This window comes from Dipodomys merriami, unplaced genomic scaffold, assembly GCF_024711535.1.
Source record: "Dipodomys merriami isolate MVZ:Mamm:240054 unplaced genomic scaffold, mDipMer1.0.p SCAF_48, whole genome shotgun sequence".
Taxonomy (NCBI): Eukaryota; Metazoa; Chordata; class Mammalia; order Rodentia; family Heteromyidae; genus Dipodomys; species Dipodomys merriami.
Window position 1 is genome coordinate 849508 of NW_027206046.1, and position 17148 is coordinate 866655.

The window sequence follows — 17148 nt, forward strand, 5'->3', positions numbered from 1 at the left end:
CTAGCTACTCAGGAGGCTGAGATCTGAGGATCACTGTTCAAAGCCAGCCTAGGCAGACTCTTACCTCCAATTATCCAGCAAAAAGTCAAAAGTGGAGGTGGGGTTCAAGTGGTTAAGAGCATCAGCCTTGAGTGAAACATTTAAGCAAGAGCAGGAGGACCTGAGTTCAAGCCCCAGCACTAGCACAACAACAACAACATATTGGGGTGGAGTAAAAGGTTGGAAAATAGAACACCCAGCCCCACAAAACCTATCTGCCCACTGAGGCTGATTAGGGCTGGTCCTTCAGGAAGACACCTTATTCTCATCTTCCCTCCTGCTCTTCCCCACCTCTCGGTCTGTCTGTCTGTCTGTCTGTCTGTCTGTCTGTCTGTCTGTCTGTCTGCCTGCCTGCCTGCCTGCCTGTCTGTCTGTCTGTCTGTCTCTCTCTCTCTCTCTCTCTCTCTCTCTCACACACACACACACACACACACACACACACACACACACACACACGGAGTCCCCAAGTGTGACAATCCCAGAGCCCCAAGGCAGCAGTGACCAGGAAGAAATGAAGGGAGTCCCTCCCACTTTTTCCAGACCCCCACAGCTGACCCCCATACACCCAAGGCTCAGCCCAGCAATCACTGCTGAGCCCAGGGTCATGAGCAATGCATCTACTATTTCACAGAGGGGGTTCCCCCAGGAACGTGGCTTCCTGTGGAGCCCACAAACCACCCCACCCAGGGGAAGATAAAGCCGGAAGTACCTCAGCAGCCTCTGGCCTGCAACCTGAGGAGCAATGAGAGGAGAATCTATTAGGATTCCTTCTGGGACAGGGACTGGATGTATGTGCAGGGACTGGAGGAATGTGAACGGCACAGGACGGAGGAAACCCAATGACAGAATCAGCACAGCCTTCTCTAGGATCATGCCAGCCTCCATTTTCTCTGCTAAGAAGAAAGTCTTGAAACATAGGGAAATGAGAATCCGGGAAAGAATCACCATGCTTTGAAAGCTTATCCTAAACGCAAGGAAGAAAGCAAGCAGTTCTAACCCTATCCTGACCCCAACTGAACCCACAGATGCTCTGACCAGATCACCAAGAGAAATCAGGCCAGAGAGAAACCAGCAGCCTCCAACACAACTGGCAAGGGCTAAAATTACACTTCTTAAAACATTTGGTGAAAATATGAAACAGACTGAAGTAGCATATTTCTTGGCAACATTCACAAACTGAACATTTGACCCAAAGTGGGAGGTAGAGGGTTGGGGGGGGCATGGAGAGGGGGAAAATAAGCCTCACAGGAAAAGAACAAAAACAACTGAACACAAAAAGCAGCTAAAACTACAGATGAATGAAAGTCACTGACTAAACATCAATGAGAACCCAATCACTCTGATATGCAGATTTTTTTTTTAACCCAGGAAAAAAAGAGTTACAGTAGAAGTAATGACATGAGAGAAAATTCCAGAATGGTAGAAGCTAAAATCAGTTATCAACATGCAAGCAAACAAACAAACAAGATAGAACCACAGCTAGGGAGGTGGCTCAATGGTAGAGTATTTGCCTAGAATGATCCTCAGACTTGGAAGGGAAAAAAGGACACTGTGTGTGTGTGTGTGTGTGTGTGTGTGTGTGTGTGTGTGTGTGTGTATGTGTGTGTGTGTGTGTGTGTGTGTGTGTGTAATAATATATATATAATAAAATTTAATTCACAGAGGGTGTAATAATATATATATAATAAAATTTAATTCACAGAGGGGGTTCCCCAGGAAGGGAAAAAGGACACTGTGTGTGTGTAATAATATATATATATAATAAAATTTAATTCACAGAGGGGGTTCCCCCAGGAACGTAGCTTCCTGTGGAACCCACAAACCACCCCACCCAGGGGAAGATAAAGCCGGAAGAACCTACACAGCATCTGGCTAGCAACCTGAGGAGCAATGAGAGGAGAATGTAAGGGTGGGCAGCTTTAAACTCGCCATCTATATATTATAATATAATATATAAATATATTACATATTATTACATATATAAAAATATACTTGTATATATTCTATATTATATTTATATATATTATATATACACATATATTATACATATATATATATATAACTACATATAAAATCCCAGTAGATGGCAAGTTCAAAGCCGCAGAGGGAGGTGGGAGAAGAGACAAACTCCAGAACAGAGAACATGGCTTAAGTATTGAGTGAACTTAGAGAGCCCATGTCTTTTGGTTAAGGTGTTAGCATTGTGAACCTAATAGACACATCTACTAGAGTCAAGTGTGGTGGCATACACCTGCAATGCCAGCAATCAGGAGGTTGAGTCAGGAGGATCTCAAGGTCAAGATCAGCCTGGGAGACATTGAGTTCAGAGTCAACCTAGGCTGCATAATATCAAGAAAGAGAGAGAAGGAAGGAAGAGAGAGAGAGGGAGGAAGAGAGGGAGGGAGGAGATGCAGAAGAGGAAAGAACATCTACTGGGTAAAAATAATACAATAGGAAAATAGTCTACACATCCCCCCACCTCATCCCTGGTGGTGGTACTGGGGCTTGAACTCATGGTTAGGGTGCTATCTCCTTGTCTTTTTCACTCAAAGCTGATTGTACCAGTTGAGCTTCAGTTCCACTTTTGACTTTTGCTGGTTAATTGGACATACAGACGTTCACAAATTTGTCTACTCTGGCTAGGCTTGAACCACAATCCTCAGATATGTCTCCAAGAGTCGCTAAGATTACAGGCATGAGCCACCAGCACCCAGCTTATCATACACTTTTTCAAAAAGAGGGTGAAAGATCAACCCAGATAAATCCACATGAGCAGCCTGGCCTGTGCTGTAGTCTTTGGAGAAGGAGCTAGAAACTTTTGTGGCACAATTCCAGATCAGGCCCCCAGGAGTTAGGCCACACCTGACCAACAAACCTCCTGTGCAAACCCCAAAGAGATAACATTCTAATCCCCACCCCGCAACCACCTGGGAGATACATCTGCTACTGTGAATGGAGGTGGCCCCCACAGCTTAGGGCCTGCCGGCTAGAAAACCCAAAGACCACAATAATGCCCTCCACCCAACCTCCCCACCCCCACCTGGAGGAACTGGGCCTAGCAGGGCCACTAGTGATTCTAATCTTTACGCTGTTTATTCTAAGGTTTCTACAATAAACCTATATTGCAGCTGTGGTCAAAGGGGAAAAAAAAACAATCAAGGAAAACACTAAAACAACTGCTCTAAGAGTTAGGCACTCTAGCTAGGAACCAGTGGCCCATGACTGTAATCCTAGCTTACTCAGGAGATTGAAAGCTAAGGATCACAGTTTGATGCCAGCCCAGGCTGGAAAGTTCTCGAGACTCTTATTGCCAATTAACCACCCTAAAGCTAGAAGTGAAGCTGTGGCCCAAGTGGTAGAATGCCAGCCTTGAGCAGAAAAGCTAAGGGGCGGTGACCAGGCCTGGAGTTCAAGCCCCAATATGGGAACACATGCTCAACACACACACACACACACACACACACACACACACACACACACACACACACACACACACACACACACACACACACACACACACACGGAATTCAGGAAAGATCCAATATGGGAACACATGCGCAAACACACACACGCAAACACACACACACACACACACACACACACACACACACACACACACACACACACACACACACACACACACACACACACACACACACACACACGGAATTCAGGAAAGATCCAAAGGACCCTGGGAACTCAAGATGGCCAAACTCAAATTTACTTGCAATTAAGTTGGAGGAAGGGTGTTAAGTTTTAAGTCAAAGGACTTATAACTACAGAATTCTTTTCTGGAAGTTGGGGGTAAGGTGGCCCCCCAGCTCTTAAAATACTTAGGCCACTAATCGCAATGCTGGCCATTTGGCCTGGTGGTTCAAACACATTCCACAGTTACTTGACTTTACAAAAACAGCAGGTTAGGAGAGCCTGGCTGGGAAAACACACCAATTTCAAGGGAGTAAAAACCTGTCAGAAAGAGGAGAAAAATCTCAAGGGTGGAAAACAGGAGGTCTCTGCAAAATTTGTAAAAAGTCTGGTAGAACTAGGTATAAGGCTAACTTGATTATTTCATGGTTTTCAACCACAATGAAAACATGAGTGTTCACTCACACTTACGCACACCAACAGTCACCCTGGACCCAGCAACAGAGGCAGCTGAGAAAACCAGTTCAAAGTACTTCGCTATGTAAACACTCAGGAAATTCTTGGCTTGTTGACTGTATATACAGCAATGTATTAACTTGTCTCTCTGTCTTCTGAAGTTTTTTGTTATTATAAAGGGAAAGGGTTATTTTTCAAGAAAATAAATAAGTGGAAGGGAAAGTGAAAGAATTATTTAGAAGTGGCTAATTGATACCAGAAACTCTGTAAGAAGTTTCTAGCATCAGCTTGTCTGATCTAACAGTGAGATAAGCTAAAATGATCCCCTCCCCTCTCCTCTCCTCACCCTTCCTCTTCTCAGCCCTGATAGCAGCCTGGATTTCCAACAGCAAAGACACTGGCCAAGATCACACCACCAAACAAGGGATCTCTTGGATAGGCAGATAGGACTCCTAGTTCGGGCCTCTCTCCCTTTATGGGGGCCATTACTTCTCCCTGTAAGCCCTCTTTTAGTCTTCATGGTACCCAAATCTAAAATGCTAAACCCTTGGTATAAACAGCCTTCCTATACACAGCCCTTCCCTGCCATCTCCTTTTTCTGGTACTGAGACTTGAACTCAGGGCCTCACTTTTCGCTTAGCTTTTTCCACTCAAAAAGTGGCTCAAGCCAGGAGTTGGTGGCTCATGCCTGTAATCCTACTCAGGAGGCTGAAATCTAAGAATGGAGGTTCGAAACCGGCCCAGGATGCAAAGGCTGTGAGACTCTTATCTCCAATTAAGCACTAAAAGAGCCAGAAGTAGTGCTGTGGCTCAAATGGTAGAGCACCATTCTTGAACACAAAAGTTCAAGGAAAGTGTCCAGGCCCTTAAAGTCCTAGGACCAAAAATATAGAATGAAAAAGTATAAAGTGGGGGGGGGGGGGAGGCAACAATGCTTGATAAGAAATGTACTCATTATCTTGCCCATGTAATTGTAACTCTTCTGTACGGTATTTTCATAATAATAATAAGAAGAAGAATAAAAAGAATAAGTATAAAGTGGCTTTACCACTTGAGCCAAAAGCCAAGCAAGAGTGTGAGACCCTGAGTTCAATCCCTAGCACCCACACAAAATGAAGGGAGGGAAAGAAAGAAAGTAAAACAGGAGGGAGGGAGGGAGGGAGGGAAGGAAGGAAGGAAGGAAGGAAGGAAGGAAGGAAGGAAGGAAGGAAGGAAGGAAGGAAGGAAGGAAGAAGGAAGGAAGGAAGAGAGGGAGCAAGTGAGGGAAGGAAGGAAAGAAAAAAAGAAAAGAATCATAGGAGCTGAGCTATGGCCAAGTTCACCCAGGAACAAAGTTGGAGAACTTACAGGCAGGTCCACTGAGTCCTTTAAGGCAGAATTAGGCAAAAAAAAGTCATCACAGAAAGGCCTGGGACTTTCCACCCGAGTCGTTCTCTGCCTGACATGCACAGTACCGGGAGGAATTACTTCAAGGCTTTTCCTAAATGAGCCAGGAGACAGCTCGCCAAAGGCTGCTTCTACCTCCCATGATGGTCTCAAGGACATCTAAGGCCCAGACCATCTGAGACCAGAGGGAATCGTAGGGACCCCAAACCTCCAAACATGGATATGCTCTCAAGTTTACTAACCCATCCCCCTGCACAGTGGGAGGACCTACTTGGGGAGGTAGGTAAGGCACAGCCTTGGAACTAACTAGGAAAAAACAGGCTACTTGCAGAAAGGGAAGACTGCTGCTCTGTGGGAGCCAATATGATGCTTGGTGGGCACCAGTGCATCGGAAACTCAGTGTGCAAGAAAGAGGGCAACTGTGGGCTGGGAAAGTGGCTCAGTGGTAGAGGGCTTGCCTTGCATGCATGAGGCCCTGGGTTCAATTCCTCAGCACCACATAAGCAAAAAGAAAAAAGCTGGAAGTGGTGCTGTGGCTCAAGTGGTAGAGCGCTAGCCTTGAGCTGAAGAGCTGAGGGACAGCACCCAGGCCCAGAGTTCAGGCCCATGACTGGCAAAAAAAAAAAAAAAAGAAAAAGAAAAAGAAAAAGAAAGAGGGCAACTGACCAGGTCATTGTACTTCCTCTGCTCCTAAGGGGAGAATCATTTTATTTAGCTATTCATTCATTCATTCCTTTTCATTCATTCGTGTTGTATCAGTATTAGGCTTGAATTCTGGGCCTCCTGCATAGCTTCTTCAACACAAGGCTGGTACTCTACCCACTTTTTTTTTTTGCCAGTCCTGGGGCTTGAACTCAGGGCCTGACCATTGTTCCTGAGCTTCTTTTGCTGGAGGATGGTACTCTACCACTTGAGCCACAGAGCCACTTCTGGTTTTTTCTGTTTATGTGGTACTGAGGAATTGAACCCAGGGCTTCATGCATGCTAGGCAAGCACTCTACCACTAAGCCACATTCCCAGCCCTGACTCTACCCACTTGAGCCATACCTCCACTTTCCATTTTTTTGCTGGTTAACAGGAGATAAAAGTCTTAAGGACTTTTTTGCCTGGGCTAGCTTCGAACAGTGATCCTCACATCTCAGCCTCCACTTCAGATGGGGGCATTTGGAATCTGCCGGGCCAATCTCAAGTGCACAGGCAGGAGATAGTGGCAGCTGGCTATGGACACAAGAAAAGTATGCTGTGTGACCCTAACCAAGTTGCAGTCCTCTCTGAAGCTTAGTTACCCCACACAGAAAGTGAAGAGTTCAGAGATCATTCTGGTGATCCCTGCCAGATTCCAAATTATTGGAACACATTTGTCTATTCTAGGGAATAGCTGAGTCTGCCACAGACGTGAGGAAAAACCAAAGTAACTCTTGCCCCCTCTCCCCTCATCCCCATCTGCTTCCGCTCCAGTTTGGTGTGCGGGTCCTGATCTTTCTAATTTGTAGTTAATTACAAGGAGCTGCACTTACATTCATGTTGGGCTCACAAATGGAAATACTAATGACTTCGTAAATTAATTTCAGATTTGACTCCATCGTTTCTTGGCAATAAGACTATACTTTGTTTTCCTTCTCATTGTTTTTAGAGGCAAATGGAAACACAGCTCAGTCCCAACACACTCCCCTAAAACATGCATTAAAATTCCAATTAAGTTTTTCAGGGGTGGGGGAACCCAGCAATATAATATTGGTATCTGGGGTAAAGTTAGATTACAGTGAGGAAGATTATGGCTATAAACTGGAAAAGACCCAAATGGGCAGAATGGGACATGCCTCTGTCCCTTGGCAAGAAGAGAGAGAAGCAGTCTGGAAGGGCTTTTCTCATTTCTAGGAGTTCAGCAAATGTCACTGAGTTGTGTTCTGGGTTCTTGTTTTTGGTCCTGGGGCTTGAACTCAAGGCCTGGGCTCTGTCCCTGAGCCTCTCAATGCTCAAGGCTAGCACTCTACCACATGAGCCACACAGTACCCCTTCCAGCTTCATCTGAGTAGTTTAAGAGATAAGAGTCTCACGGACTTTCCTGCCTGGACTGGCTTTGAACTGCAATCCTCAGATCTCAGCCTCCTGCGTAGCTAGGATGACAGGTGGGAGCCACCAGCACCCAGCTTAATGTCACTGAATTTGCCCTTCAATGAAGTCACACTATTATAGCCACCTGCCAGGAGGAAAAGCCCTACCAACATGATCAGCCCAGAGGCTCTGATCTTTGGTGTGGCTTCTGCATCCCGCCCTGGGTGTAACTGTGCCCAGGCTATAAACAAACTGGACAAGCATTTACAGGGAGTGACTAGGAAGGCGGGGAGGTAACAACATAGTCAGAGGAGGAGGACACTGATGCAGAGAAAAGCCTGGATGAATAGGACAGAACATCCCAAAGGAAGGGAGGCTTAGGGATGTTTTAAAGGGTGGAAAAGGCCAGGAGCTAATGATGGCTCACACCCATAATCCTAGCAACTCATGAGGCTGAGCTCTGAGGATCGTGGCTCAGAGCCAGCTGGCGCAGCAAAGTCTGTGAGACTCCTATTTCCAATTAACCACTAAAGAGCAGGAAGTGGAGGCAAGGTTCATGTGGTAGAGCACTAGCCTTAGTAGGAGAGGGGGAAAGCCCAGGGTCAGCACCCAGGCCCTGTGTCAAGCCTCAGGACTGGCACAAGGGGGCAGGGGGGGTGGCAAAATTATAAATAGGCAAATTTCTGCTCAACCCTGGGAGATTTATTAGGATGAGAGAAAATGTCCATGCAGAGTTCTCATTATTCAGTCCAGAAGCTTGCCAAAAAATAGGGGCTGGGAAGGTGGCTCAGTGGTAGAGGGCTTGCCTTGCATGCCTGAGGCCCTGGGTTCGATTCCTCAGCACCACATAAGCAAAAAGGAAAAAGCCAGAAGTGGTGCTGTGGTAGAGCGCTAGCCTTGAGCTGAAGAGCTGAGAGACAGCGCCCAGGCCCAGAGTTCAGGCCCTACGACCAGACCCCCTCCCCCAAAAAAAGTAAAAAATAAATAAATTAAATAAAATAAAGCAGGGAAGGCTGCAATCTAAGGATGGCAGTTCAAAGCCAGCCCAGGCCAGAAAATCTGTGAGAGTCTTATGTGTAATTAACCACTAAAAAGCCCAAAGTGGAGCTGTGGCTCAAGTGGTAGAGTGCCAGCCTTGGAGTGGAAAAAGCTAAGGGACAACACCCAGGCTGAGTTCACTTCCTCTCCCGTCCCCCAACGCAGGGAGGAAGTAAAACAAAACAAACACGTTGAAAAACAAAACCCAGAAAATCCTGAGACTGGAACTCAATGCCTGGCAAAGAAAGCTTGGTGACTACCTGCTGGCTGCTGGCTGCACAGGCCCAGAGATGGCCAAATGAGTCAGACTCCCAACCCCATGTCCCACCTCTTCCAGGCACGGCAACCCTCTGCCCCTGCAGTGACCGCCACGCTGAGTCTCAGCTTCCATCCGGGTGCGACGGAGGATGCACGTAACCCATAAATACTTGCAGAGTGACTTGCAGGAATGTACACATGCATTCACGCGCTTGCTCAATCTCAGCCTCCCCACATTCTTGGGGGTTCCCCAAGCAGAAAGTCCAAGCTGCACGAAGCCTTCACATGTGCCCGGCATTCCTAGGTGGCACAAAGAGTACAACCCAGTGATCTGATTTCTATAACCGCCTATCCTATCCACTCCCACCACCCCGGCAACACCAAACCCTTCGGTGAAGGCTTCACCCTACCCCAATCAAAGCAGGTGCAGTCCCTGAAGTGACTGTCCCCTAAGTCACTGCGGATCAGGATCCAGTGTGCTTCTCATCTATGTGCCCCAGAACTTTCCCAAATACTGAGTGTCAATTCTGACCCTCTCCCCCACCTTCTCTGTCTCTCTCTGTCTGTCTCTCCCTCTCCCTCTCTCTGTCTTTCTCTATTGGTCTCTCTCTCTCTCTCTCTCTCTCTCTCTCTCTCTCTCTCTCTCTCTCTCTCTCTCTCTCTCTCTCTCTCTCTCTCTCTCTCGCTTTCCTTCTCTGTCTCTCTCACTCTTTGTACAGAAAGAACACAAGAATGGAAACAACCCAGCTCTAGTTTCAAATCCCGCTGTCCCTCTGGCGATATTGCTGGACCTCTCCAGGCCTCCTCTTATTTCTATTTGCACAGATGGCTATGGCCATTTATGCCTGCCATCCTAGCTACTCAGGAGGCTGAGTTCCAAAGCCTGCCTATGCAGAAAAGTCTGTACGACTCTTCCCTCCAATTACCCATCCAAAAGCCTGAACGTGGAGCTGTAGCTCAAATGATAGAGCAGCAACTTAAGAGTAGAAAAGGCTAAGGGACAACACTCAGGCCCTGAGTTCAAGTCCTAGTATTGGCGCCTATGTGCCACACATGCTCAGCACCTGGGACACAGCAGACAGTAAATGCAAGTTTCTCTTCCTCCTTAGGATAAAGAAAGCCAAGCTCTGGCTGCCCTCTGCTCCTCCCTGCAAACAAGCCACTGCTTCTGGGAGCTCCAGGATTCCTCACCAAAGGCAGGCAATGTCAGCTGATCTGGCCAAGCCTGTCTGGTGTTGTGCTGCTGAACACAGTGCCCACCACCCCTATGGAGTGCCTGCTGGGCACTCCACAGACCCCCAGCACTGCAAATGTGGCCAGACTTAGGGATGTTTATTTTTAAGAATTTAAAATAGCTCCTTAATCATTTTTATGATGACTACAATGACAGTGGTTTGAGAGCCAGTGTATTAAATAAAACCTACTATTCCAAATTCATTTTCCTTTCACGTTTTAACACTGTGAGAAGACAACTGTGAATGACACCCATAGCTCACATTATATTATATATTAGACAACACAGATCTAGAATGCTGGGGGAGGAGAACTTGTGTTATTGCTTAAGCGTTATTCTCTCACCCAGAAAACTAACTCCTTCTTGAGAAAAGACCTCTGATTGCTCCTACTTTATTTTTCCCCATAGCAGTCTGCACATAGTGCTGAAAGTACCCATGGATACACTGAGATATCTTTTTTAAATTTGTGTGTGTGTGTGTGTGTGTACACCCACTAGTATTGGGGCTTGAACTCAGAGACTCATGCAGTCTCTCTCTCTCTTTTTGTACTCAAGGGTGGCACTCTGCCACTTGAGCTACATCCTCACTTCCAGTTTTTTACTGATTAGTTGGCAATAAGTCTCACAGATCTTCCTGCCCAGACTGGTTTCAAACCTCAGTCCTCAGATCTAGCCCCCTTAGCCCCCTGAGTAGCTAGACTATAGGTGTGAGCTACAAGTGCCCTGCAGCCTCGCATCTTATAGTCATAATGCATCAAGAACCATGATTGAGCTCCTCTAAAATTTCATTCTGTGTTCTTTCTTTCTTTCTTTCTTTCCTTTCTCCCTCTCTCCCTCTCTCCCTCTCTCTCTCTCTCTCTCTCTCTCTCTCTCTCTCTCTCTCTCTCTCTCTCTCTCTCTCTCTCTCTCTCTCTCTCTCTCTCTCTCTCTCTCTCTTTCTTTCCAGCTTTGGGACTTGAACTCAGGGCTTGGGCACTGTCCCTGAGCTTCTTTTGCTCAAGGCTAGTACTCTACCACTTGAGCCACAGCACCACTTCTGGCTTTCTGTTACATGATAACAGAGTAATTGAACCCAGCGCTTCATGCATGTTAGATGAGCACTCTACCACGAAGCCACATTCCCAGCCCTCCATGTACTTTTTAAAAAATTGAGGGGCTGGGAAAGTGGCTTCATGGTAGAGTGCTTGCCTTGCATGCATGAGGCCCTGGGTTCAATTCCTCAGCACCACATAAGCAGAAAAAGCTGGAAGTGACAATGTGGCTCAAGTGGTAGGGTGCTAGCCTTGAGCTGAAGAGCTGAGGGACAGTGCCCAGGCCCAGAGTTCAGGCCCCACAACCAACAACAACAACAAAAATTGAGCTACTCAGGAGGCTGAAATCTGAGGATCATGGTTCGAGATTCTCATCTCCAATTAACCACCCAAAAGCTGGAAGTAGAGTAGTAGCTCAAATAGTAAAGCTCTAGCCTTGAGCAAAAAATGCTCAGGGACAGCATCTGGGCTCTGAGTTCAAGCCTCAGGACCAGTACGAGAGGGGGGGGGGGGGGGGAGTGAGTCAATCTTGTAAAGGCTAAGTGACTATGGGACAGTGAGAAGCAAAATCTGAAATCCAAACCCAGTTGCAGCTCCAAGGCCAGGCCCATCTTCTCCAAAGCACACACATGCTAGAAAAGCCAAGCCTAGAGATGCTCCTCACCCCACCCCCACTCAGCCAAAGGATTTCCCAGCAGGTCAGGAATGACAAACCACAGAACAGAGTTCATGCCGAACTGTATTCACGCCACGCCTGACCAAGCCTCAGCTCACTCAGACTTAGTCACTTTTCCAAAGGAGTGATAGAGAAGGTAGCTTTTGAACTTCTTGGCCAGGAATCCGGAAATAGACACTACTGAACAGCAAAGAGCCTGATAAGATTCTTTCCCAAAGAAAATTCATGAGCAAGGCTATTACCAGAAGGTCTGTTCATCTGACTCAGATAAACATAGTGTCTCTAGGCTAAGCACCAGTGACTCATGCCTATAATCCTAGCTACTCAGGAGGTTGAGATCTAGGGATCCAGGTTCAGAGCCAGCCTGGGGCAGGGAAGCCCATGAGACTCTTTAAGTCTCCAATTAACCAGCAAAAAGTGAAAGTAGAAATGTGACACAAGTGGTAGAGTGCCAGCCTTGGGCAAAATAGCTCAGGAACAGCACTCAGGCCCTGAGTTTAAGCTGCAGGACTGGCACAACAAATTAATTAAAGTATCCTTATTATTTCCACACCTACAACCCTCTAGACTCTAGCTGTCCATCCTGACCATGGATGTGAATGTCTTCTGTGGTCTCTGGAGAAATGCCTAGAGCCTGGCACATTTATATAGACTGTACATATATGCGATTGAGGAAGGGATTGATAGGTGCACAACCAACCAACCAAGGAACTACTTTTAATGTGCATTCGTGTGTGTGTGTGTGTGTGTGTGTGTGTGTGTGTGTGTGTGTGTGTGTAAATACTGGGGCTAAAACTCAGGCCTGGAACTTGTCCCTTAGCTTTTTGCTCAAGGTTGGCACTCTATCACTGAAGCCACAGCTCTACTTCTGGCTTTTTTACCTGCTTACGCTGGCTTTGAACCTCAATCCTCAGATCTCAGCCTCCTGAGTAGCTAGGATTACAGGAGTAAGCCACTAGCACCCTTGACTTACAGGAGCCATTTAAAGATACAGAAGAGTACTGCCCTTCATCTTCCAGAATTCTCAAAACAGGTACACAGGGCATCTACATGAGAAAACACTGGCAAAGACCGCATAAAATGAGGAGTATTGGTCCAGGTGAGTAGAGGCTGAGGGACTTCCCGACCTCCACTGTAGGCTGTGGCTCACCAAGGCAATGCCAGGCGACCAGTCACCTGGACAGGTTCACATGCTAAGGAGGGCCAAGACTCAGAACTACTTACCTTGCCAGCCTCTTGGTTTCCCTTTATTTATCTGCATATTTGTTTACTTATTTTTGTGCCAGCACTTGAACTCAGGGCCTGGGCACTGTCTCTTAGCTTTTTCTCTCAAGACTAGTGTTTAAACCACAGTTCCGTTTTTGGCTCGTCAGTAGTTCACTGGAGTTCATTCAAGAGTCTCACAGACTTTCTTCCTCATCTGGCTTCAAACCCTGATCCTCAGATCTCAGCCTCCTGAGTAGCTAGGATTACAGGTGTGAAGGCACCACAGTGCCCATTCTTTGGTTTTCATTTTAAAAGGGAGAATGGGCAGCCAGGAGAGAGGGAGGAGACAGAAAAACAAAGCATTGGTAGACGGCAGCCATTCGGCCTCAGACAGGGTAAATATTTACTCATCCATTCGTGAGCTTGGCTCTGGGAGTGTCCTTGGCTTGGCCACCTGGGTTTACGCTGGCGTCTGGTCTTAATTTTGAGGCCTGAGGCGGCCGGTGTGGAGCCCATGGCACAGAGACCAGTCCCCTACTGTCTGTCTGAGAGCTAAATGAATCCCACTTGATGGCAGTGGAAAAACTGACTTCCACCATAGCCCTGCAGGTCACACCCAGACTTGGGGAAGTGGCAGTCAGGATTGCCCTCGGGTGCCTACCTAGAGCTCACTCGTGTATGCGCCAAGTCTCAATCTTCCCTTGCTCAGGACACTGAGGGAGACTCGCTCCAATCCTCCTTATACCACAGATGAGGACCTGAGACTCAGCAAGGGCATGCAACATACCAGGTCACACATACACAAACCAGACTTGCCACACGATGGTAAAGCCCAGCCCACTATATCCATGGACCTGAGGAAAAGATGTACTCTGTTTGGTAGATATTGACTGAAGACCTTGAGCCAGGCACCATCCAAGTCATTGGGTGGCAATCATAGACCTGGGGCAAGGGCAATCCTGGGGAACAAGTATTCCACTCGAAGAGACCTGGCCTTAGCCGCACAATACCTAATACTTTTGGTGGTGACACAGGTTTGATGTTTGATGCAGAGCTTTCGATAGGGAAGCCTCTGGACCTCTCTAGCATGAGGATCCAGAAAGCTCACACCAGAGCACATTTCAAATGCACACCCGAGGCTGCACACCAAGAAGCCCACTAGAAGTCTAGAGAGAAGCAAGAAAAAGATGTCCCTCCACTGGTGCTGGAGCTGCTGGCGCACATCTGTAATCCCAGCTACTCCGGAGGCTGAGATCTGAAGATCTCAGTTCAAAGCCAGCCCAAAGAGCGAAGTCTGTGAGACTCTTATCTCCAATTAACCAGCAAAATGCTCAGTGAAGCTGTGGTTCAAGTGGTAGAGTGCTAGCCTTGAGCAAAAAAGAGTAGAAACAGCACCCAGGCTCTGAGTTTAAGGTCTAGGGACTGGCGCACACGCACTCGCATGCGTGCACACACACACACAAAAACACACACACACACACACACACGCACACACACACACACACACACACACACACACACACACACACACATACACAGATGCTCCTTAAAAGTGAAGCTATAGTTTCAGTGGTAGAGCACCAGACTTGAGCAAACTACGTTAAGTGAGAATACAATGTCATAAATTCAAGTCCTAGTTGTTTTTTTTAAAGGAGTGACTGGGAATATCAGCAGTATTTAGTGCTTCTTATTCTGCCTGGCAGTTGGAAAAGGTGCCTTAAATATTGGCTTGTTTATTATCATTATTATTATTCCTATTGTTTTCCCCCGATTCCCAATTCCATTGACATTATCTTTTTTTCATTTCTTTTTCTCTTTTTTCTTCCTTTCCGTTCTGCCAGTGCAACTGCTTAATGAGAACAACTCTCCAGGCTGAAGCAATTCAAGACTGCATGGCTGCCAGGTGCTGGTCATTCTCATCTGTAATCCCAGCTACTCACAAAGCTAAGATCTGAGGATCGTGGTTTGAAGCCAGCCCAGGCCAACAACCCCCAAAGACTCTTAGCTCCATTTATCAACAAAAAGCCAAAAGTGGAGATGTAACGTATGTGTTAGAGCACCAGACTTGAGCAAAAAAATAAAATAAAATAAAATAAACAAGAGTAGATTGGAAGGAAGGAAGGAAGGAAGGAAGGAGGGAAGGAGGGAGTGAGGGAGGGAAGGAGGGAGTGAGGGAGGGAAGGAGGGAGTGAGGGAGGGAAGGAAGAAGGAAGGAAGGAGGGAGGAAGGGAGGGAGGCAGGGAGGGAGGGAGGCAGAGAGGGAGGAAAGAAAGAAGGAAGGAAGGAAGGAAGGAACGAAGGAACGAACGAACAAACAAACAAATGAATGAACGAACGAACGAACGAACAAACCCTGGTAATGGACTACAAGACAGAGATTCACAAAGCCCTGGAAATCTGGGCACAGAACCTTGGCTTTACCTGCCACTCAGGAAGCAATAAAGGACAAAAGTTGTAACTCATGCCTCCTTCTCCCTACCTGGCCTGACCCACCTGGTTAAGAGCCTCAGAAGTAGCCATGAAGGTGGATTGTAAGAGCTAATGTTGAGTCAGGACTAATCTGACACCAGACAGGTGGCCTGAGTGGACCTAGCCAAAGAAAACAAGGAGGAAAAAAAAAATAAAAGAGCAGTCCCCCAGGGACTCAGGGCTGTCCATCAAAGGTACTTTCTCAGTGACGAACACCCACACATACCCAGCCTGCCAAGTAAGATAACTCTTACTCAAGCGCATTACTCAATGCAGCCCATGTGTGGGTTTCCATGCCGCCGTCCCATTCTGTGGGAACCCAGTGTGTGGGGCTCCTGGTTAAGAGAGCGGCTGCAATAAATTAACCCCCCCCCTTCCCCAGCTGTGGCTCTTGCCCACATGTTGCTCTTCTGGTCAGTGCACTTGAGTGGAATGGTGACCTAAGCCCAGCCGATGAGGACTGCAGTGTCTCCAGCCATCCTCCTCCTGCAAGCACAGGCTCACATTTCAGGTCGCTTGTCCCCCCCTGTGGGCATGACTCAGAAGAGTCAGTTGTCTTTGGGTGAAAAAAAATGCTTTTCATATTTCAAATCAAAAATAAATACCACACACTCTGGATGCAAGCCATCACAGATGTCTCTGTTGAACTATGAAAGTGAAAAAAAAAAAAAAAAAAAGCCCAAGGAGGCTGAGAAATGGGGGATTTAAGTCCACGAGCTGTCATCTTGCAGTAACTAGGAGAACAGGAGCGAGGCCAGATTGTAGGCTGATGGCCTGGCACAGCCCAGGGACAAGAACATGGGTGTTTGCATTCACCAGGATCGGAGAAGGGGAAAACAAGCTCCCTTTAGGGTCATCTCCCTCATACGACATAGTAGATCTAGGCAGAGACATCCAATACCACCTCACATATGCTCTGTGTACATGCACCAAGCAGAAACTAACCTCTACAGGAAGATCTAGGTGGCAGGCAGAGCAAGCCTTGAGGCTAAAGCACAGGGAGTTACATAGTAGCTGGTACAGTACCAGCCACCAACTGGGATGGTGAAGCTCAGGGACAGGGCTCAGGACACCCATTGGGAACATGTGACCATCAGGACAGAACCACTCTCTACATTTACTCCAATGTATCCTACCCACTGACTCTGACTCCCAGGAGGGTCCCACGGGACACAGCCATATAAAATGTGGCACTTAAACAAGAGGATAAGTTCTAACACTGTGTGGTTAGGTGATTTCATGTGTAAACAGCACATATACGCCCCTAGATGGTAGACACACATACACATACATAGGATACTGAGTATTGCTCGAGGAACATGATGAGCAAACTAACACAAGAAGAAATGAAGTTCAATAGAAAACAACGCAATGATAGCTGGGAGCTGGTGGCTCAATCCTGTAATCCTAGTTACTAAAGAGGTTGAAATCTGAGGATAACTGAGGCTCAAGGACAAAAATCTGAGGGACTTTTATCTCCAGTTAGCCATCAACAAGGCAGAAGTGGTTCAAGTCACACGAAGACAGGGCAATATGTGTGGGTAAGGACAGAAGTGGGAGGCTACAGATGGTTTTACAGCAAGCTTCTTGAGTCTAGGTACTTTTCAATGAACATGGCTGTGGCCTGATTAAAGCTTCAGCTTCTGCTGCTTTGT

At 47.0% G+C, this 17148-nt stretch overlaps 1 protein-coding gene across 2 annotated transcripts in view; it reads right to left on the reverse strand.

Moving 5' to 3' along the window:
* The window catches only part of Smad3 (SMAD family member 3), a 117237-nt gene that overhangs the window by 45843 nt on the left and 54246 nt on the right, over positions 1-17148 (reverse strand). The gene's annotated exons all lie outside the window — the stretch shown is intronic.